This window comes from Mesoplodon densirostris, chromosome 16 (assembly GCF_025265405.1).
Source record: "Mesoplodon densirostris isolate mMesDen1 chromosome 16, mMesDen1 primary haplotype, whole genome shotgun sequence".
NCBI classification, from domain to species: Eukaryota; Metazoa; Chordata; class Mammalia; order Artiodactyla; family Ziphiidae; genus Mesoplodon; species Mesoplodon densirostris.
In genome coordinates, this window is record NC_082676.1 from 35,056,824 (window position 1) to 35,080,678 (window position 23,855).

Here is a 23,855-nt window from a genome sequence, read left to right on the forward strand (position 1 = left end):
CGACTTACTTCCGGCCTTTGTGTGCCGCAGTCGACCGCGGCCCGGGGGGTCAGTTCTCCGCGCTCCCGTCAGCGGGGGTGCGCGGTGAGGTGTGGCTCTGAGGCCCCCAGGATGAAGGCGTGGGTTACCGAGTTACGCGATGCCAGTCTCGGCCTGTGGGGCCCAAGAAGGCGAGGCGGCCAGTTGCAGGCACCAAGTCTCCCTACTCTCCCATTTTTGGTGTTGTCCTCCCAGCCAGCCCGGGGGGACTTACGGAGACTTGGGGCAGGAGCGGGGGTAGGTGCGAGGTTTGACCCCACGTTCTGGCCTCCTTGGAGCCAGCCTGGCAGCGGAGTTCAGGCCGCCCCCGCCCCCTCCCAAGTCCACAGAAACTCCTTTTGAAAGGACCCTGTGGGAAGTCCAGGTTGTTGAACCGCAGAACACACGCTGGATCCCTCGGCTTTGCATGTTCTTTATTCTTCCACATGCACTTAATCAGCCGAGCACTGACCTGGGTGTAGGGGGAATAAACATCAGACTAGATTTTTGCATTTCCCGAGCTGGGCGGTCTAGCAAGGGAACTGACGTGTGTTGTCGATATAATGTGAGATACAACCGAGAGATGGAGAGATACCGATAGAGCTGCAGCGGCTGAGATCAAATCCTGAAGATTTTGCAAAGGGGGGTTGGGGCGGGGGTGGTATTCGAAGAGAGTAAGAATTGGATCTGTGGCACTGCCCTGCCAGCCAAGGATATTCCGGATAGAGCTGGTGCAAAAGCCTAAAGGTGAAAGGGTGGGGAGAACTGCAGAGAGAGCAGTAAATATTTCAATACCATTCTGGTAAATGTTTATTCTGCACTGGGTAGTGGAGATTAAAGAATGTGTGGCCACAAATCCCTGCTCTAGAGATTTCTTCTAAAAAGAGTGAAAGTGGTCCAAAGGTCCAAACTTTTAGTTATAAGACATTCTGGGAATGTAACGTACAGCATAATGACTATAGTTAATACTGTGTTATATATTTGAAAGTTGCTAAGAGAGTGGATCTTAAAAGTCTGCATCACAAGAAAAAAAATTGTTAACTGTGGGGTGATGGTGTTAAGTAATTGTGGTGGACATTTCACAATATATACATATTATCAATCATGTTGTACACCTGAAACTAATACAATACTGTATGTCAATTATATCTCAGTAAAACCGGGGGAATTCTTTTAAATAAAAGGGGAAGGTAGCTTGATGGAAGGGCTGTGAGGAAAACTTGAGGCTATAGAGTTAGGGAGACATGGGCTAATACACAAAGATTAGGGATGAGTGTGCATAAGCCTTTCCAAAATAGAGCATGTGGCCACCGGAGCTAACAGGAGGAAAGAAGGGGCGAGTACTGTTCTGGATTGGCCCGCACCTTGCTGAGTTCAGCTTCATTGGTGTGCTTTGCTTGCAGGCGCTGGTGCTTTAGCAGCTCAAAACAGTAAACTGAGAAAACTTGTATATGAAACAATAGGGCTTCACTTTATACTAATATGGTTCCCCTGTTTACCAAGTGTGCATGAGCTTATTCACATTCCAGAAACACACAGGCTAGGTAAACAGACTATCTGGTCACTGTTTTCTTCTGGTCCTTTTGTAACGCCTCAAGCTACATTTTTCTTAATTTCTCAGGAGGGGATGTGATGGATAATAATCATGGTTCTACTGCAGAGACTCACAATTATCAGAAATTGAGAAAGCATGTGGGGGAAAAAATGGGGTGGCGTGGATGAGATTGAAATATACACTATACAGGTAGTCCTCAAGTTACGAGGGTTCAGTTTACAGATGTTCTGTATGTACAGTGGCCGGATGCACCCTGCCTCCTTGCTCCACCCTCCCCCACGCCACCCCACCCCTAGAATCCACCACCCCTGAAGACGCTGACCAGAACCCAGGAGTTAAGGCGGAAGGACACGTGTGATGAGGCATCTCAGGGCAACCATGACTCACTGCCTTTTCCTGCCCCTCACTGCTTACCATTAAGTTATGCCGTCTCACACCCTTTCACAAGGGTGCACAAGCTCCCTCTTTACGTCCCTGCAACAGGCCCCTATCTTTCATCATTTGCCTTTTACCTTAAAAGACACACTGTCCTTAACACAACACTGTAAATCAATTATACCTCAGTTAAAAAAAAAAAAAAGCAACACTGTCCTTTATCCCCTCACCCTCTTCATACCATTTGTGAACTTAAAGATGACAATAATCACTGATTTGACTCACAATAATCCAGAGGTATAAGTGTATCAAGAAAAGAGAAGGCCATAAGTATTAAAGTGAAATCACATGGGTGCCACCAGCACTTCAGTTATTTGAAAGCCCAGATACCTCACTCAGAATCCTCCCAGAAGTAATCTCTTTTTTCAGTAGTTCTCTAATCCTTGAACACTAGCATGCAAACTAATATAGCATTTCTAACCCAATTTTATTGTTTTCCTTTTGTACTTCTATGCTAGAATTTCTACTGATTTTCACTGCAGGTACACAGGGTTTTATCTACATGATGTTTTACCTAAACTTTTGTGAGAGCGTAACTGATGTCTACAGCACTGCTTATTTGGGAAAATAAGCTCCAAATGCCCAAAAGCCAGTCTATAATGGGACTATTAGAATATATTGTTATATGTTAGAGATAATCATTTACATGTTAGTGTTTTCATCTTTGGATATTTATTGTTTTAAATAATTTTTCTGCATTCAATCCACATTTATTGACCTTTTGCTAATATTTTCAGAAATAACACATTTAATCATCCTGCATGGAAATCTTTCTAAAATTTATGACACCTGCCTGTCTGTGTACGATTTAACTCACTTTTCTCTGACTTGGTCAACATTATGAATATCCTTTACACAATGACGCCCTCAGGGTTCTTTGCCCTACACAAAACGGTCTAACATAACTTTCTTGGCTCCACTGTACATTTCTTTTTCTTTTATTTATTTATTTGCTTATTTGTTTATTTATTTATTTATGGCTGCGTTGGGTCTTCGTTGCTGCGCACAGGCTTTCTCTAGTTGTGGCAAGTGGGGACTCCTTTGTTGCAGTGTGCGGGCTTCTCATTGCGGTGGCTTCTCTTGTTGCGGAGCACGGGCTCTAGGCATGCGGGCTTCAGTAGTTGTGGCGCACAGGCTCAGTAGTTGTGGCTTGCGGACTCTAGAGCACAGGCTCAGTAGTTGTGGCACATGGGCTTAGGTGCTCTGCAGCATGTGGGATCTTCCCGGACCAGGGCTTGAACCCATGTCCCCTGCTTTGGCAGGCAGATTCTTAACCACTGCACCACCAGGGAAGTCCTGTACATTTCTTTTAAAAGAAAAAGTAAACAGAAGTCTTGTATACACAGATAATTTGCTCAGACAATTAAATATGAATCCTGCTCTCATGGCAGTTATTATAATAATCTCTGAAGCTTTTTAAGTTATTTCTAAATGACTCGAGAAGTCTGAATTTGTTTTAAATGGCATTCTTGGCACAATCCTTCCCATTCACCATTTTAAAGACATGGTTTAACACAAATGTTTACTTAGTTATGTTCAAAGAGGAACTCCAAGCCTGCTTAAGAATAAAAAGCTCTATCCTTTGCTTGGGGCTTTGTCCTTGTTATTTCTGCAGACTGCCCTGATATTTCTTATCCCATCTATGTAGCAAACGTATTTACAGGAGTGAAGTGATTCATACACACTTGTTTTCCAATTTCCTTTGGGCAATGGATAGGAAAACATTATTTCCTGGATCCACTCTGTCCTGTCATCACTTATCCCTCCTGGTCCCGCTTGGAACGTCAAAACACCCTCTTTCTGGGAGCAGGTCTGTAATCACAGTCTATTCTCAACCACATGGTCCTGCTGCTGGGAGGGTAGGATGGGAAGTAAAACCACAGCAGGGATGAATGCTCTTTCAAGGAAGTTCCCTTCTCAGTGGCTCTATCTGTGGTAGAGCGTTGCCCAGTGATGAGAAACGCTACGCCACCAAAGGGTCCATCCCAGAGGACTAGACTGTGCTGAGCCTTGATTTTGTCTGTTTTTAAGTGGAGACTTCAAACTCGCCCTCCCACCTCGCCTCCCACCTCAATGAAGAGTCGATGAGAAAGGACAGATGAAAGCACTGTGGAAACTACAGAACATTAACACTTGTCACAGCCACAAGGCATTAAGCATCTCTAGGAACCACCCATGGTACTAGATGCTTTGTAGCCACGATAGGATTTTTTTTTTTTCTTGAAGACTATAGAGTTTTTGTTTAACTGCATCGATCTTACATATATGTTTTCTTTGTCTCATGCTGAAAATCTCAGTTCTCAAAAAAATCAGTATAATCATTCATTTACTTTATCCCATGATACACAAAAACTACGGAACGCTTCACGAATTTGTGTGTCATCCTTGCTCAGGTGCCATGCTAATCTTCTCTGTATCGTTCCAATTTTAGTATATGTGCTGCCGAAGCGAGCACAGGATCATTTTTAAAAGTCAGAACAGTTGCCAGAATGCATCAGCTGCAGAGTGGCAGAGGCTAGTCTGTTCAGGTTCAAAGCTCAGGCTCTTTTCACTAAAATCCTCCAGATATAGGCTCTTACTGTGCTCACATTTTAGAACAGGCCCCAAGCCATCTGGAAAACCCATGGGCTCTATGCATTAGGGGGAGTTTTGCTGCACAGTATTCAAGAGGAAAACTGAAGTGTTTAAGACAAGAGGGTAGTATGATCTTGCGTTCTGGAGATAGCCAAAGATGCTGGAATATTCTTTACCGCAAATTTTGTCTTCTTCATATTATCATATAGATGCACAAATGACAAATGACATGGAAAAACAGAAGGACTTGATTGGTTTTTTTGAAAACTGCTAAACAACAACAGCAAAAAAAAGTTTTGTTTTTTTTTTAAGAAATGCAAAGGAGTCCTTTTCCACTGGGGCTAAAATGTTTTCTTTCGGTTTTGAGAACTGTTCAATTTATCACCTGAATACAGGCATGTATTTTACTCTTTAGAAAAATTCTGGAGCTCTCGCTTCCTGCCCCAGAAATGCACGGCTGCTTCTCAGTCCCGCACTGATGTCACCTTGGGACCATCCCCACCCCCCATATGTTGGATTTCCTGCTTCTGGATCCCCTTTCTCTCCTGATTATTCCTCCTTTTGGTGAAGCATACTCTTCTAGAAGCATCCTAAGATAGAGTGCCTGTTGGAGTTCATATTTTGAGACCTTGCATATCTGAAAATATCTTTTTGCTCTCCTTCAAAAAAACTCTTTTTTTAAGTTTGGGCATAAAATTCTAGTTTGGAAATATTTTCCCATGGAATTTTGTCTCCTAACTTCTAGTATTGTGATTAAGCCACCCAGGAACATTCTGATTCTTTGTCCTTTATATGAGAACTCTTTTTGATTTCTGGAAATCTTTAGGCCCAAAAATTTCACATCTATGGTTTGTTTCTTTCCCATTCATTTTGCTGAGTATTCAGTGGGCTGTGCATGTCCTCTATTTCTGAGAAATTATCTTAAATTCTTTTACTTATAATTTCCCCCACTTCATTTTCTCTGTTTCTCTCCTTCCAAAATTCCTAAAATTCAGATGTGGGACCTCCTGGGTTGCTTCCCTCATTTTCATTTTCCACTCATTTTTAAAAATTTCTTTGTCTTTTTTTTTTTAAAGAAATAAATTATATACTGTTCTTTTTTTTTTTTTTTAGTTTCTGCTTTATAACAAAGTGAATCAGTCATACATACACATCTGTTCCCATATCCCTTCCCTCTTGCGTCTCCCTCCCTCCCACCCTCCCTATCCCACCCCTCCAGGCGGTCACAAAGCACCGAGCTGATCTCCCTGTGCTCTGCGGCTGCTTCCCACTATCTATCTACCTTACGTTTGGTAGTGTATATATGTCCATGCCTCTCTCTCGCTTTGTCACAGCTTACCCTTCCCCCTCCCCATATCCTCAAGTCCATTCTCAAGTAGGTCTGTGTCTTTATTCCTGTTTTACCCCTAGGTTCTTCATGACATTTTTTTTTTCTTAAATTCCAAGTATATGTGTTAGCATACGGTATTTGTCTTTCTCTTTCTGACTTACTTCACTCTGTATGACAGACTCTAGGTCTATCCACCTCAATACAAATAGCTCAATTTCGTTTCTTTTTATGGCTGAGTAATATTCCATTGTATATATGTGCCACATCTTCTTTATCCATTCATCCGATGATGGACACTTAGGTTGTTTCCATCTCCGGGCTATTGTGAATAGAGCTGCAATGAACATTTTGGTACATGTCTCTTTTTGAATTATGGTTTTCTCAGGGTATATGCCTAGTAGTGGGATTGCTGGGTCATATGGTAGTTCTATTTGTAGTTTTTTAAGGAACCTCCATACTGTTCTCCATAGAGGCTGTACCAATTCACATTCCCACCAGCAGTGCAAGAGTGTTCCCTTTTCTCCACACCCTCTCCAGCATTTATTGTTTCTAGACTTTTTGATGGCCATTCTGACTGGTGTGAGATGATATCTCATTGTAGTTTTGATTTGCATTTCTCTAATGATTAATGATGTTGAGCATTCTTTCATGTGTTTGTTGGCAGTCTGTATATCTTCTTTGGAGAAATGTCTATTTAGGTCTTCTGCCCATTTTTGGATTGGGTTGTTTGTTTTTTTGTTATTGAGCTGCATGAGCTGCTTATAAATTTTGGAGATTAATCCTTTGTCAGTTGCTTCATTTACAAATATTTTCTCCCATTCTGAGGGTTGTCTTTTGGTCTTGTTTATGGTTTCCTCTGCTGTGCAAAAGCTTTGAAGTTTCATTAAGTTCCATTTGTTTATTTTTGTTTTTATTTCCATTTCTCTAGGAGGTGGGTCCAAAAGGATCTTGCTGTGATTTATGTCATAGAGTGTTCTGCCTATGTTTTCCTCTAAGAGTTTGATAGTGTCCGGTCTTACATTTAGGTCTTTAATCCATTTTGAGCTTATTTTTGTGTATGGTGTTAGGCAGTGATCTAATCTCATACTTTTACATGCCCCTGTCCAGTTTTCCCAGCACCACTTATTGAAGAGGCTGTCCTTTCTCCACTGTACATTCCTGCCTCCTTTATCAAAGATAAGTTGACCATATGTGCGTGGGTTTATCTCTGGGCTTTCTATCCTGTTCCATTGATCTATCTTTCTGTTTTTGTGCCAATACCACACTGTCTTGATTACTACCACACTGTCTTTGTCTTTTTTGTTCTATTTGCTGTCCTATTTCCTTAACCTTCTCTTCTGTTGAATTTTCCATTTTTGCTCCAATAATTTCCATTTCAAAGTTACTCCTTTTGTTTTCTGAGTGTTCCTTTTATAGAGCACCCTGCAATTTCTTCTCATATCTCTGAGGACGTTAACAGCAGGGGTTCTTGTTCACGATTTTCTCCTGTTCCCTCTATTGCCATGGTTTCCTGGTCTTTCTCTTGTTGTGGCTGCTGTTATTTCATGGGCTAGAGATGACCTCAGTGTTTTTTACTTCTTCACAGCAGGCTCCAAGCCCACCAGTGCTAAATTCAAATCCTCACACATCTGATTGCTTTAAATATAGCCCAAAGAAGGGTATTTTTAGCCACCTGAGCCTGCCTGCTTTGCAAAACTGCACTCAGCATCAGCTTACCTTAGATAAGACAAACCCTGGGCCCATTAAAGACCCCAAATCTGGGCTTCCCTGGTGGTGCAGTGGTTGAGAGTCCGCCTGCCGATGCAGGGGACACGGGTTTGTGCCCTGGTCGGGGAAGATCCCACATGCCACGGAGCGGCTGGGCCCGTGAGCCATGGCCGCTGAGCCTGCGCGTCCGGAGCCTGTGCTCCGCAACGGGAGAGGCCGCAACAGTGAGAGGCCCGCGTACCGCAAAAAAAAAAAAAAAAGACCCCAAATCTGCTTTTGCCCTTCAGGGGTCTCTGACCTGGAAAATCCCCACCGCACTGCTGAGTGATGCCACGGAGACACAAAAGTCCCCTCTGTGATTCCACTCTCTCCTGGGAGTTCCCTTGCCCTGTTCCCCCTCTGGGTGCCGCAGCTGCCCCTGTAAGGTCTCCTGCAGCTGTCTGTAAGGTCCTTTTCACACAGTCCCGACCCAGTAGGCCTGTTCTGTGATCCTGACACGTCATGGTCCCATCTCTTCCTCTTCAGCCCTGAAATTCTCCACCTCACCAGACGTAAAGATGGGGGCTTTGCTCACATGTCTCGGCCGTCCACTCACATGTCATTGTGGGACTCTGGAAGGCCCTGGCTGTGGGCAGGGCTTGTCCACCACGAGCTTCCCTCAACTCCCAACTGTCAGCATCTAGATCTTGTCTCTTGGTCAGTTTCTCCGGGGGAAAACCCTCCAGTCTCCCTCCTGAGGCTGCCAGTACTCCGGATGCCCGGGGAGGAAAGGACCTGACCCTTGAAGGGTAGGGAGTGAAGGACAAGGCCACTCATCCACTGTGGGTCTGGGAGCCTGCACCCCTCAGGCTACCAACTAGACCCAGCTGGATCGAGGCCACCAGGCGCAGCTGAGATGTGGGTGCTGTACCAAAAACAAGGGGTTAAATGAATATCTACCTCCTGAATGGTGAGACCCTCCCCCCAAGCCCCTGTCCCAGGCACATAGTTTTTCCTAGGACAGGAGATGGTAAACTTCTTCTGTAAAGGGCCAGAGAGCAAATATTTTAGGCTTTGCAGGCCACGTGGTCGATGTTACAACTCTTCAACTCTGCCATCCTAGCGCAAAGGCAACTGTGTAAACGAAGAAACGTGGCTACCTTCCAAAGTCGCTTTATTTATGGGCTGAAATTTGAATTTAATATAATTTTCACATGTCATGAACAATGATTCTTTTGATTTTTTTCCCCAAGCATTTAAAAACATAAAATTCTATATATAAAATAGATAACCAACAAGGACCTACTGTACAGCACAGGGAACCCTACTCAATATTCTGTAATAACATATATGGGAAAGGAATCTGGAAAAGAATGACTGTATGTATATGTATAACTGAATCACTTTGCTGTACACCTGAAACTGATACAACATTGCAAATCAACTATACTCCAATAAAATTTAAAAAAATAAAAATAAAAACATAAAATTCTTAGGTCGCTAGCTCTACAAAAAATGTAGCAAGCTGCAGTTGGCCCAGTGGTGGAAGTTTGCCCATCCCAGTCCTAGAACATCGTGGTCAAGGGTTTATTGTCAAAGGCCTCTGAACCTCTCTTACTCCTCCCCTTAGCAATGCTCCCAGCGCTGATTTTTACCTGTAGGTATAAGGGTTACAGGTTCTCTCTCCCTCATGCAGCCTCCAAGACGTGCCATGGAAATGTAGACATTTATGAACTGCCTTGGAGTGGAAAAGGTGGTGACAGCGATTCCGAGAGTTCCTGCCAAGTTCTACCCCGGGTGGAACAAGTCGCTGATTGTTCTCTTTCCCTGGATTTTACCCAAGATGATACAGGAATGCAGTGAGAGGAGATGTCTGGGGAGGGTGGGGCCCCTGAGACAGAACCCTGACTCCCAGGCCTTGAGCTTATGAGTCAGAACCTCTGTCTCTGGCAAGAAAGATTGTTTTCCGTAGGCCAGGACCTTCTTAGCTCAGCTTCCAAGTTGTCAAGGAAAGAAATCCTCAGTTGCGGGGGCAAAATGGGGGTTTGGCAGAGAGAAGAGCTGCTTCTGCCACTTCTTTTTATTTTTGAGTTAATTTTTATTGGAGTGTAGTTGATTTACAAGGCTGTGTTAGTTTCAGGTGTGCAGCAAGGTGAATCAGTTATACATACACATATATCCGCTCTTTTTTAGATTCTTTTCCCATGTAGGTCATTACAGAGTATTGAGTAGGGTTCCCTGTGCTCTACAGTAGGTCCTTATTAGTTATCTATTTTATATATAGCAGTGTGTTTATGTCAGTCCCAATCTTCCGATTCTTAATGTGCATTTTGGGGGCAAATCAGGTCTACCTGCTAAGCCTCAAAATTTTTGAATCTCTAAAATGGAGATAATCATTCCCTACCTCATGGGGTAGTTGTGTGGATTAATAAAATAACATACCCCCTAAAGTCCCCATCACATCAAAGGGGCTCAACAAATGGCAGAGAGTGTAGTTCTAATTTATCTGGACAAGGAAACTCAGAGAGGTTAAGGCACCATCCAAAAGGCACACAGCTCATTAAGGGTGGAGGCAGGAATAGAGTTTGTTTTCTCAACTCTCCAGCTGATATTCTTTCTTATACCCTGCACTGCTGGAAGAGGAGGTCTTAGTTCTTTTTCTTACCACACCTGAAATTCTACAGTAGGGAAGGTGTCAGGGCTGAAGGATATCAGGTCTGTTCCCCAACTCTTCTCACAGCCCGCTTGGTTTCTGCTGCAGGGGACAGACCCACTTGTCCCATGGCCAGACACTGGGCAAAGCAGACCTCTCTGCATCACACAGCACAGGGAGTATTGATGGGCATCACCTCTTCGCCACCTCCCCTCTCCCCGCTTCCTGCAGTCACCCCCATCTCTACCACCACGTGCTTCCTGATTCAAGCTCCCTTCCTCTGGACGGTTACAAAGATTCTTTGTAATGTGTTTACACAGGGAGGAGTGAGAGCAGGGGCCTGGCTGTACTCAAACCACAGAGGCCCCCAGCCCTGTTTACATAAAGAGAGAAGGAGACAAGACGGATGACCCCATTGCCCGGGGGCCCGTATTGAAAACAGAACCCAAGTCCAGAGCCTAGGGCTCCTCGTTTCCTGGGGTACATCACACAGAAGCAGCACAGAGGCGCCGCTACCCAGGAGACCTGTTTACTCGGCTGGGTGAGAGATGTTTGCACAGGGAGGGAGGTGGCAGTGCCATCTGGCCATTCTCTGGCTGAGCGGGGAAGCGGGCGGGGGACCTTCGCAGGTCAGGCCCTGTCCGTGTTCCAGGGCCTCGGGGAAAGCAGACCCCTGACAACAGTCTTTTGGAGACGCTCTCGTCTCTTCTTTGAGGGTGAATCTGGCAGATTTGGGAAAAATTCTCAAAACAGTGCTAATTATTTTCCCCTTTAATTCATACCCACACCAAATAAATCATCTAGGACCTTTCAAAGTGGGGAGAAGTGCCATTTTCAGCACTCAAGGAATGGTGATGTTTCATACACGAGGTACAGTTGACAAAGCATTGTCATTTCCACCGTTTCATGTGACCCTCAAGACAGCAAGGAGGTGGGTAGCTGCGGCCAAAATCATCCCTGTTTTACCGATGAGGAGCTGACACTTAGAGAGTCAAGTCACTGGCACGAAACCACATACCCAACAAGAGGCAGAGGCCCAGTGACTGCAGGTTATGAGCTTTTTCTACCTCGCCCCCTGCCTCCCACTTGGCTGTAAAGCAAGGTGTGCGGAGACCTTGTTCCAATATGTTACATCCTTCCAGTGGCTCCTGGGAGAGAGCCTTGCATCTCAGGGACCTAGTGGAAAGCAAAGGCGGTGTGAGCTGCAGGGCACTGTGCCCAGACCACGGGGTCTGTCCATGGGTACCACCAATGGGGCGTTCCCCGGGCACCAGACAGAGCCTTATGTGGACCAGCCGGGTGAAACGACACAGAACATACACACTCTTCTACCACCAGCGGAATCGTGGAGGAGGGGGAACGTGCTATAGGACCACCGAAGCTTTCCTCCAAGTTCATTTCTCCCTGCCTCCTCTTGGGCTTGTCCCCGTGCGTTCAAACCTGTGCGTGTCTACCTGAAGCCGTTACCTGAGTTCCAGCTCTGTCCCTCAAGTCCCGCTGTCCTGCTCCATCCAACTTGCTTTGACCTGTGAGGTCAGCTGGACCCTCTCAGCTCTGCTCCCCTCCCCACTTAGCCCGGCTCCAGCACCTGCCTCTCACTTCATTGGACTCTGTGCTGCTGCTCACAGAGACTAAGATTTATTTAACTTTGATTGACTCACCCTTGGCTCCCTTTGAGCTTACAGTCCGTAAAGAACCCCAGGGCTTGTTCACTAACATTACTGTCAAAAAGCCACATCTTCCACTTCTGGGCCTTCTATGCTTATTTTTTCCAGACTGATGTTCCATCTTAGATGGTAGCCACAGGGATGTTTTGTAGACTTTTCCCCCTAAAAGCAGAACACTTGGCCCTGTTATATTTTAACTCATCCATTCCCTGTCTGTGGATTGGGGTCGGGGGAGAAGGGACAGAAATTGCTTTTCTACCTTCAACACATTAGTTAACACCGTTAGCTTAGGATCATGTGCTAATCCAACTTTATGACACCAACATTCTTGAGTATGACACTGATAAAAGAGGAAACAGGTCATATAAAGCACATATAAGAGGGTCTTGTTGGGGCTTCCCTGGTGGCGCAGTGGTTAAGAATCCACCTGCCAATGTAGGGGATACGGGTTCAAGCCCTGGGACTCCACATGCCGTGGAGCAACTAGGCCCATGAGCCACAACTACTGAGCCCGCGTGCCACAACTACCGAGCCCGCGTGCCACAGCTACTGAAGCCCACGTGCCCAAAGCCCATGCTCCGCAACGAGAGAAGCCGCCGCAATGAGAAGCCCACGTGCCGCGATGAAGAGTAGCCCCCGCTCGCCACAACTAGAGAAAGCCCGCGCGCAGCAATGGAGACCCAGCGCAGCCAAAAATAAATAAAATAAGAGGATCCTGTTGAATGAGAATAGCAGTATGGAGCCCAGTGGTAGCAGTCTCTGGAGACTCCATTCAAAGTTGATATGAATTTGTTAATAGAACTTGGGTCTGGTAATTCAACCAACTAAAAATTCCATCCAACTCTGCCCTTACGTGCCTTCCATTTATATAGCAAATAGTCATTGAGGGCCACATTTTTCCAGCCTGTCCCCCAGGAATAAGATCCATAAAATCACTATCTTCTCTACAAAGCAATATCTCCAGGTATTTGTCCTTTGTACTTTGCACGAGCATCTTCATTCTAGTGTTCCATGATTTAATGATTAAGCCTGTTTTACTCCAGTCATGCCACCTATAATTTTTCAGACTTACAAGTCTTACATATAATATCCTCCTGGACTTCTACTTCTGGCCATATAGCAGGTAAGAAGATTAGAGGAACTCCCCCTGTAGAGCATACCGAAAAACGATGGGTTCCATGAAAAAGACATCTTTTATTAATACTGTATGTGAAAGAGCTGGTTGGAAAGTAAGGGAATTCCCTGGAGGCCATAAAGGACAATCCAGAGCGATAAGCACACCCGTGAGAGACTTTTCCCTGAAGTGTCTGCTCACCTCTGGTGTCCAGAGCATGGGTTTTTTTTTTTTTTTTTCTGCGGAGCACAGGCTCTGGACGCGCACAGCCCCACGCTCTGGGGCTTCCCTGGTGGCGCAGTGATTGAGAGTCTGCCTGCCAATGCAGGGGACACGGGTTCGTGCCCTGGTCTGGGAAGATCCCACATGCCGTGGAGTGGCTGGGCCTGTGAGCCACGGCTGCTGAGCCTGCGCATCCGGAGCCTGTGCTCCTCAATGAGAGAGGCCACAACAGTGAGAGGCCCGTGTACCGCAAAAAAAAAGAAATCATCAGAGATGCCTTTAATGAGTATGCACAAAATTGGTTTGCTTTTTTCACAGCACCACTATGAAACTATCTTGATTATTTACTTGCGTCTTTTCCCCCATGTGGATGTAAGCTCCATTATTTCCTCTTCTGATTCAGATTATGATAAGAATAACAATAATAATGATAATGATAGGTAACAGGCCTTGAGTATTAACTGTGTACCAAGCATTTTGCTATGCATTTAATACATTATTTATACATTATGTCATTTAATGCTCACAAAGACTTCATGAGGTTAGTATCATTTTCACCCTTGTCAATTGATTATCAATAATGATCAGTTATTAATTATCATTATTTTACATATGAAGGAACTGAAGGCTTAGAGAGGTTATTAAAAAGCCCCCAAACACAACCATACAGTGAGTTACAGAAGTAAGACCTGTAGCAACTATGCCTATTTTCTTCCTTATTTGTAGTATATAGTTATATATGTATTTATATATTTCTATGTATTTACTAATCTGTCCTTTTTCTTCTGTTTCTCCTATTATTTTATATAAAGAGTGTTACTAATTTTACATCAGAAATGGTTAACTTACAATTTAGATTTTAGGTTACAGACTATACAGGTGAGATTGGAACTGAACCAGATATTAACACCCAATGGTGAATAAGTGACTGATGGGGATTTGTGGAAATGCGCAAAAGCATTTCACATATATGAGGGATCATTGCAACAACTTAAGTGAAAGTACAATGTGTTTTGTTGTTGCTGCTGCTACATGGAAGTTAAATCTTGATGAACAGTGAGAAGGAGTGCAGTGGACTCTTCCTGTCAGCTCTCAGCTCCCAGCTTGATTCTCTCCCTTCTGGCTCCCACTCTGTATGGAAGAAGCTAGGACCATGCAAATTACACTTTCCAGACTCCTTTGCCAGCAGGTGACTCTGGTGTCATTTCCTTTGGGGGTAGTGGCAGCAGCAACATCTTTGATGGTGGTGATGGCAAGCTGACAGTTGATGGTGAAGCAATGGCCTGAGGATGCAGGTCCGTACGTGCCCAGGACTTGGGAACTGGATGGACAGCCTGCAGGGAGAGTTTGAAGAATTCTTCTCCCAGGAAATTATGGTGGGCAGAACGATCCCCCCCACAAAGATATCTATGCCCTAATCCTGAAACCTGTGAATCTGTTATCTTTCATGGTGAGAAGTCCTTTGCAGGACTTCCCTGGTGGTGCAGTGGTTAAGAATCCACTTGCCAATGCAGGGGACGTGGGTTCGAGCCCTGGTCCAGGAAGAACCCACAGGCCGTGAAGCAACGAAGCCCATGTGCCACAACCACTGAGCCTGTGCTCTAGAGCCCGCGAGCCACAACTACTGAGCCCACATGCCACAAATACTGGAGCCCGTGCACCTAGAGCCTGTGCTCCACAACAAGAGAAGCCACCACAATGAGAAGCCTGCGCACCGCAATGAAGAGTAGCCCCCACTCGCCGCAACTAGAGGAAGCTCACGCGCAGCAACGAAGACCCAGTGCAGCCAAATAGAACAGGGAGATCAGCGGGTGCTTTGTGACCACCTAGAGGGGTGGGATAGGGAGGGTGGGAGGGAGATGCAAGAGGGAGGGGACATGGGGATATATGTATAGTATAGCTGATTCACTTTGTTATACAGCAGAAACTAACACACCATTGTAAAGCACTTACACTCCAATAAAGATGTTAAAAAAACCAAAACAACCAGCTACATCCCTCAATATCCTTCTCCCAGAGGGCCCACCCACCTCCAGGATGTACAATTTTCTCATGCAGTGCAAAGAAAAAAACTATTTTTTTAAAGGGAAGGAATTGCAATAGTGCTTCCATATTGTTGGTGGAGGATCAGCATTCACTTCACGTTCGGATGGCTCTTTGTTTAGAAAAACCCATGGAGGGGACTTGTATAAGAAAGGGAAGGTCCCTCGGCCCTGGGGCTCTTTAGACAAGAGGTAGCACACAGGGCCACCTGCAAATCTCTCTGCACCCAACTCAGAGGGGGTGGGTGTATTGTGTGCATGCCCAGTGCCAGTGTGCCCCTCGTTTGTTTGCTGAGTACCAAGTAAAAATTGAGAAACTTCATCTAAAAATCCCATTTCTCTTTTCTCCTTGGAAGAATTAGCCTTTCTGGAAATTGAGTCCACACCTGGCTTGGCAGCAATAGCCTGAAATGTGAGTGCCTCCCTCGGCCAGGGCCTGTGCTCAACAGATGGACAGCCACCCACAGTCCCACTTCAAGCTCAGGTAACAATTAAATTTATCCCAGCCACTGGCTGCCTGGCCCCTGGGGCTACTTGGGGGTGGGGCAGATGGACGTACATAAAGAGACATCGATATTCAATAGAATAAAAGCTCCAAGAGATTGTTAAAATCCTAGAAGAAGGAAGATGAGAGGGAGGATCTGGGTAAAGCAGAGAGCTTGGGTGCGGGGGGAGGGCTAAGCATTAGCGAGCTGGGCAGGTATAAATTCCCAATGGCTGCAGTGGTTGCAAATGTTGAATATTCACCTTGAGTTTGATTCCAATCTGCATGTTATCATTTTCCTCATTGATTCAGAAACTGAGGATTAAATCTATTGTGCACAGCAATCTTTTTTCTTCCCAGCATTTTATCCAGAAATATGTTTGCACAGCATATCAGAGGTAATGGAGCAGGTGAGGGGGGCGACCATGCTGTAGGAAAGCCCAGCTCAGGGACACAGCCACTGCACCCAGACGCGCTGACAAGGGCCAGATAGCAGGCTGGCTGCTGGTGGTGGTCTCTCTGTGGAGCCACAGGAAGCAAGAGGGGACAGGTGGGAAGGCCAGAGGCCACACACAGTGGGACAGCTGGGGTCACAGAGGATGTGCCATGCAGGGGCAGGGGGAGGGGGGAGGCGTGAGGGCCAGGCCCTCAGTCAGCACAGAGGTGGCCGACCTGAGAAAGGTCCTCACGTGGGGACTGCTCCTTCCCTGGCCTGGCCCCTTCCACCCCGCCCTGCTCTGCCCACAGCCTCGCTGGCACAGGTGCACAACAGTATTGTGTTATGGACCTTTCATAAGTCCAGGAACTGAAGAAGAGGCTTTTCCAAGCCAGGGGACTCAGAGTAGACAACAGCAGGCAGTGGCACTTAGGGGCAGCAGGAGGAGAAGCTGACCTTGTCACAGCTGACCTTGTCACAGCTGACCTTGGAGGAGGCTTGAGACAACCCCTTTTTCTTTTTTTTTAAATTAATTTTTATTGGAGTATAGTTGATTTACAATGTTGTGTTAGTTTCAGGTGTAGAGCAAAGTGAATCAGTTATACATATACATATTTCCGCTCTTTTTTAGATTCTATTCCCATATAGGTCATTACAGAGTACAGAGTAGATTTCCCTGTGCTATGAAGAGACAAGCCCTTTTTCTACTACCAGAGAGTAACCTTTGGAAGAGGGGCCCCACAGATCCCTTAATTCTGCCCTGGGAAACCTGCAGTCAGGACAGGGAAGTGTATTTATATGGCTCTGGATATATGCATCATTTCACTTTGTATTTTGGTGACCCATGCATTGATCTAATATCCCCACCAGACTTTAAACTTCTCGAAGACCAGTGCTATGTCACTTTTGTATCCTCCAAAGTCAAGCATAATCCCTGATACATATTATATGATCAATGGTTATGAATATATAAATGTTTTGCCATAACTCTGATGTGACCCAATAAATTAAGCAAGGTCAATGGAAGGACATTTGCCACCCTTCTGGTGTAAGTAGATTTGCTGCAGGACAAAGATAAGAATTAAACCTCTTTGGGGAAGAAATATGGTTGTATGCATATTTTTTATTGAAGTGTATAGTTGATATACAATATTATATAAGTCACAGAGGAAATGTGATTCACAATTTTTAAAGGTTATACTCCATTTATAGTTATTATAAAATATTGGCTATATTCCCTGTGTTGTACAATATATCCTTGTAGCTTATTTTATACATAATAGTTTGTACCTCTTACTTCCCACACCTATATTCCCCCTCCCCCCTTCCCTCTCCCACTGATATCCACTAGTTTGTTTTCTATATCTGTGAATCTGTTTCCTTTTTGTTATATTCTCTAGCTTGTTGTATTTTTTAGAGTCCATATATAACTGCTATCAGATGGTATTTGTCTTTCTCTGTCTGACCTATTTCACTTAGCATAATACCCTCCAAGTCCATCCACGTTGTTGCAAATGGAAAATTTTCATTCTTTTTTATGGCGGAGTAATATTCCATTGTATACACACACCACATCTTTGTAATCCATTCATCTGTTGATGGACTCTTAGGTTGCTTCCATATCTTGGCAATTGTAAATAATGGTAATATATATATATATATATATATGTACATATATATATATTTTTTTAACTCAGTAAACTTGCTTGTCAGAATCTGTCCTATTTAAATAATCCAAAAGACATCTGCACAGAGATCTTCATTTAAATATTGCTTAACCTAGCGAAACTTTTGAAGTATTCAGCATGTCTAGAAATACAGGAATTATTAAATAATTAATGGTACAGCTGCTTGACGGAATACTATACAGCTATTAAAATGATAATTATCCATTCTGTGTAGCAAAATTTTAAATGTTAATGATATGATATTAAGGTTTTTTAAGTAGCATGCATTATTTCACATCAACCACATGGGGCTTTTCTTTGTGGCAAGGAACAAAGTGAGACTCTTTTGTTGGCAAGGGATTTATTCTAAGGACACACGGTCACATGGGGAAGTAGGGAGACAGGATACAAGAGCATCTGCAGCAAAGTCAAGTGGTGCAGAGAATAAAACTTTGGAACCTGAGGGTTATTCAGGCTGTCACCTCCTCATGCTGTGGGTTCTCAGCACTAGGTGGCTGGGCTCCCTTCTGTGAGCTCTGCCATGTGGTGCATCAGCCGCTCTTGGTCTTTGTTTCAGTTGAGTTTTCTCTACTGAAACCACTGCTTACCCATGACACCCATGGCTTTGTGGCTTTGTGGCTTCTGTCACCTAATGCCTTCTGCTGACTGATTTCTGCTTGGCCCCAGTTTTCTGTGTGTCTCCCATTTGAACTCCCCAAGAAAGGAGATCTAGTTGCTTTAGTTCCCTACTGTCCCATTCATCAGAGCTCTCAGACCAGACCACCACAGCATATGAGCTGTGTTTCCATCAAGTGCCCAAAACTGTTCCCATCAGCTCTGGTCCAAAAAGTGGCCACACAATATGAATGTGGCAGGTGCTTCAAGTACACCAGCCACATATCCAATACAATCATAGTTTTGAACCATGTTTAAAACAATAAAAACATATACATATGAAAACAGATAGGAAAGGGATACATTAAAACCATCATAGTTGGGTTACGATGGAGGGATTACAGCTGATTATTTTTCTCCATTTTGCAATTTTCATTTAATGAAACTGTAATTGCCTTTTAGTTTTCAAATATTTTTTAAAAAGTAATCTCCTCCAAGCAATAGGAGTCATGCAACCAAGCTATTAAGTTCAGTCTCTCCCCCAAACTTGCCTTGGAATATACAGCAAAGTCACAATCATTAAAGCCTGTGGTCACCCTTGCTCAGCAGGCAGAGTATTATTTCTGCTTTATCTTGCCAGGTGAAGGCCTTAATTGTTGTAGGTTGTGAAAGCACCTTGAAGGCAAAAGTGTCTGTTATTATTCTGAAAACTTCTTTCAAATCGCTATAATAGCATATGTCACATGAGCAGAACATAGAACCTGTAACTAGCTTGGTTGTAGAAAGATGTCCTTCATCCACAGGCCAAGTATTTAAAAATACCACCAACTCAATTGTCAGACATCTTCAGGGCCCGAGAGAAACTACCACGGCAGTCTTGTGAAACCAGCCACTGCTGGCTTCACTTTGACCTTCCTCTGTGTACACCCTTCTTTCAGCTCCTCTGCCACAGACATACAATTATTAAATAGTATTATTGCTTGGTAATCACTATAATTACTACAAGGACTGCCCGAGATGAAAAAGGAGAAATCGAATTATCAGACGGACTGGTGTCAGAACTGGACACTCTGTTTGTATCTCGAAAGGCCTGGATCCCTTCTCCTTCGTCCCCAGCCTTCACACGGGGCGCACAGGCTGAGGGCGGAGACCCCAAAGCGGGAGACAGGACCACGGCAGGGAAGGGGACTGGTCCAGCGTTCGGGAACCGAGATGCCAAAACCTCCCGCGCTCCTAGAGAGGACGCGGAAGCGCGGCGCAGTCCCGGAAGACGAGGTGCTGACACACTTCCGGCCTTTGTGACTCATTGTGTCTGTGTCGAGGCGTTAGGAGGGCCTAGATCCGTGTGCGGCGCCCTTCAGCCGGCCTGATCCCCAGAGTCAGCTCCCCTTGCTCGCCCAGCGACCCCAGGCCGCTCCCGGGGCTCACGGTGAGACTTGGGGCCGGCCTCTGTGGGGGGCGGGCGGGGCCGCAGGGGTGTGTGCGTGGGGGTGGGCTCTGCAGCTGCGGCCCCGGGGTCCTCTCCGGGCGGCCGGGGCGCAGCGTGAAGCGAGTCCGTGCCCGCGTCCCCGCCCCAGGCCCGGCCGTCCCCTCCCCACCGCGGGCCCAGGCGGGGAGGGGGCGACGGTCCTTGGCCGGGGGTCCTGGGAGGCCGTCTGCGGGCCCCTTCCGGGCCCCTCTCCTGCAGTGTCGTCATCGTCGCTTGACGTTTCTGAGAACCGGGTCGCGAGCGAACCGACCCCTGTCTGAATGTTCTGCTCTGCTTTCGTCGCCATTTGCTTTGATTCCAGTGAGAGATTTTTTTTTCGGGGTCCTTGCAGGACCTCGAGGTGAAAAATGCGGAAGGCTGAGAAATGGACACGTTTCAAGGTGCCGCATACGTGTTTCCAGATCACCTGCTTCTCCGCATCCCACCCCCACCCCCGAGCGGTGATTAAAAGAGCTTTTGAAACCTAGTCAGAGCGGGTAAAGAATGATTCGGGTCTAGTAGAGATTATATGTACATCCCACTCTCTTTCAGCTTTATGGACTATTTCGAAGGCTTTTGAAAACGAGCTGTCCGGTAGATGAGGTGGATTTTCCATTTCTGGGTAGTAGTTATTCTGCCTGACTTGGAAGGGGTGAAGAGTGAAAGGAATTTGTGGAAATTGCGCGGGGCCATTAGGAGACTGATTAACTGAGTGACCTTGGATAAGATAAGACACTTCCGCCAACTCTCAGTTTTGTCATCAATCAGATTAACTAGGTTTTCTCCAAAGAAAATTTAATGAGATAATTTGATTTGGTCAATATAATTGAAAAATTCAGCTACAGCTCAGCCTGACACTGACCCCCTGCCCTCCGTTTCCTGCAGTGCCTCCAGTACTCAATAAGATACTTTCATTACAGAGAGCAGCTGTTACATGGCCTGGGACCAAAGAAAGCATTTATTGTACAGACTATTGCTAGGCTGATTGGAGGTGGTCAGTAAATAGTTGTCGAATTGAACTGTGGGGGATTCATTGTAACCAGTCAACAAAGCCCTGTTACTGTATTTGCCAGCCACGTGTGGAGAAGTAGCTTTATTACTTAGGGAACCATAATGGTCATTTGTCCCAGAATGTTTCTCCAAGTTTGTATTGTCTCTGAATTACTATGCACGATGCTTGTTCATTATTTCAGGCAGTTTTCACCAATCTTAAAATACAAACAGGGAAGCTAGCTACTTAATATCATAGTCTTTTGCTGATTCCCTACTTGATCTAAGCATTTAAATTTTTTCTAACTTTATATTGTATCTAAATACAGATGAGTGTTATGTTAAATGTTACCTTTTCATTCTGAGTATCAGTATTTGGGTAGCTAGTTGTCTTTTTTTTTTTTCTTCCGGTACGCGGGCCTCTCACTATTGTGGCCTCTCCCGTTGCGGAGCACAGGCTCCGGACGCGCAGGCTCAGCGGCCATGGCTCACGGGCCCAGCCGCTCCGCGGCATGTGGGATCTTCCCGGACCGGGGCATGAACCCGTGTCCCCTGCATCGGCAGGCGGACTCTCAACCACTGCGCCACCAGGGAAGCCCTAGTTGTCTTTTAAAGGTAGCTTTTTCATGTTTTAAAACATCTTAGAGCTCTGTTCAGAAATGGGTGGGAGGCAGTTTAAACTTTGAGGACTATGCCCTGGAAAAGATACTGGCCTGTTTAGAAAATAGCCTTTGGAATAAACTGAGCTTGTAACTCCAAGCCTTTTTTGTAAGAAAATCTTTCGTATTTACCTTCGGGGAGAACCAGGTACTGGGGGTGATCTTATCTAAATCGGATAGTGTGTCAGAATGGTTTTCAGCTCAAAGGGACCCCAGAGGTAGTTTTCTGCTCCTCTGTTGCCTCCCCCACCCTGCCCCAATTTAACAGATAAGGATACTGGATGTCAGAGAGGTTAAATAACTCACCCAGGGAGGGACTCACTCTTACTCATGGGAGACTAGGATTCAGGTGTTCCACCCTGTGCTACTTTCACTATTACAGGATTTCTCCTGTTGCTTAATCTTTTAAGCAGGCTGAAAATTGGAAAGTATAGTTACATCTCTTAAGTTTATTGAAAAAATTTAAAACACTTCTCTAGTGCCTACTAAATGCCAGAGACTGTTTTAAGTGCTTCATATATGTTAACTCCTATAATCCTCACAGCAGCTCTGTGAGACAAATACTGTTTTTTAACCCAGAGAAGAAACATCTGTACTTAGAGTAACTAACCTAAAATCAGCTGGTAAGTGGTGATGCAGCTCAGTGAAACTCTTCCACGCCTGTAATTTGAGGGCAACTTTGAATGCTGTATGAATGGGCCAAAAAGAGTAACATTCAGTCAAGTATTTTTTAAAAACTAGTGCTTGCAAAGAGGTCATACTAAGTGGTCTAAGAGGTACAAAGACGCATACTCTTAACAATAGCCCAGTCGAAGAAGATGGCATGAAAAATTAAATTACCAAGAAAGAACTTGAATAGCAGATGCTTGGTGGAGACCATTAGGGCTTAGAGTTTAGAGAGAGGAGAAAAGATTGTGTGCACAGATCCTCTGAAACCTAAAATAAAACCCAGCCCTTCCACCGCTATTGTGGCTTTTCTCCTGCCCAAAGTAGGAGCAGAGAAATGGGGGGGGGAGGGTACCTGTCAAAATTGGGGGAAGAGGGGCTGTGACCGTGCCCTCATCTCTGTCCCTTAAGGTCTCACTTCCTCCTCAGAATCCCTTCCTGTTGAGTCCCACTGACCCAAGGAGCATCCTACTCTTCAAAACTGGCTAAGGTGTGGGCACAAATTAAGATTCCTTTAGTCTCCTTAAATGCCTAAGATGGAACAGAATTTTCATAAATGAGATTTCTGACACCAGGCTAGATGCCACACTAGCTCTGCTCAGTTGTCTCTTTTGAAGGTCCCACCTGGTTAGAGTTTAGATGATTCCCACTTGCATCTCCTGCCGTGTCTCCTTAGTCACGCAGCTCTCCAGTGAAAACAGTGGATGGCAGGTGAGGCCCATTCCTGAGTGGTCATCCTTCATAGGCCTTCCTCTTCGAAAGAATCCGTATGTCCACAGAAGCCCTTCCTTACCCCACACGTTGGGACAGAATGAGTTTAGTATGGTGGTTGGAGCTTGAACTGAGGGGTCCCACAGACCTAATTTCACATCCTCACTCTACCGTTCAATTGCTCTGTGACCTTGGGTATGTTATTTAACATCTGTAAACCTTAGTTTTTTCATTATACAGTGAGACAACAATGGTACCTGCCTCCTGAGGGTGTTGTGTGAAATGCCTGGTACATAGCAAGCACTCAGTTAACATTGGTTCTTCCTATAATGCCTACTAGAGGCCTCTTGAACAGATGAGGGGCAAGTTGCATTTTAGCTTAGCTCTGAAGGATAAGTAGGATTTGAAAAGTCAGAGAAGACGGGGAGGGAAATCCCAGGCATTATCATGGGAGAAAAGGATGGTGTTCAAAATACAAGACATATTTAGGAAGTACTGAGTAGACTCATTTTGCTGGATGGAAAAGGTTCATGCAGGGGAGGGAGAGAAATTCATGGGAAATGAAGCTTGATGGGGAAACTGGGACCAGGTGCTGGGGAGTATTGACTGCAAGGCTCTAGAGTTTAAGGAAGAGGTCTGAGAGCAAGGTGGGAGGTGAACTGGGGTGGGGGATGAAGGCAGGGCACCAAAGAGAGGAAGCTGGCCTCCACGGAGCTAGATAGAAAAATAAGTATGAACAAAGAATTACTTCTCCCTGGTGCTTGGAGACTGAATGCACGTAAGGAGAGAGGAGTCAAGGAAGGTGAGATTCTGCGCCTGAGTGATGAGATGTTCGTGGGCTGTCTGATCACTAATTGCCACTA

At 45.2% G+C, this 23,855-nt stretch overlaps 1 protein-coding gene and 1 non-coding gene across 3 annotated transcripts in view; one reads left to right on the forward strand and one right to left on the reverse strand.

The window, feature by feature from the left end:
• The window catches only part of ZKSCAN1 (zinc finger with KRAB and SCAN domains 1), a 61,487-nt gene that overhangs the window by 2,344 nt on the left and 35,288 nt on the right, over window positions 1-23,855 (forward strand). The window contains exon 2 of one of the 2 annotated variants that reach the window (XM_060078683.1): window positions 15,653-15,780. The gene's annotated coding sequence lies outside the window, so the exon portion shown is untranslated. Of the gene's footprint in view, window positions 1-15,652; window positions 15,781-19,815; window positions 19,928-23,855 lie in introns of those variants that run through there. The other variant, XM_060078688.1, reaches the window with a different exon arrangement.
• On the reverse strand, window positions 4,357-4,463 carry LOC132477204 (U6 spliceosomal RNA). The gene has a single exon (XR_009530224.1). It is a non-coding gene; the product is annotated as a U6 spliceosomal RNA (small nuclear RNA).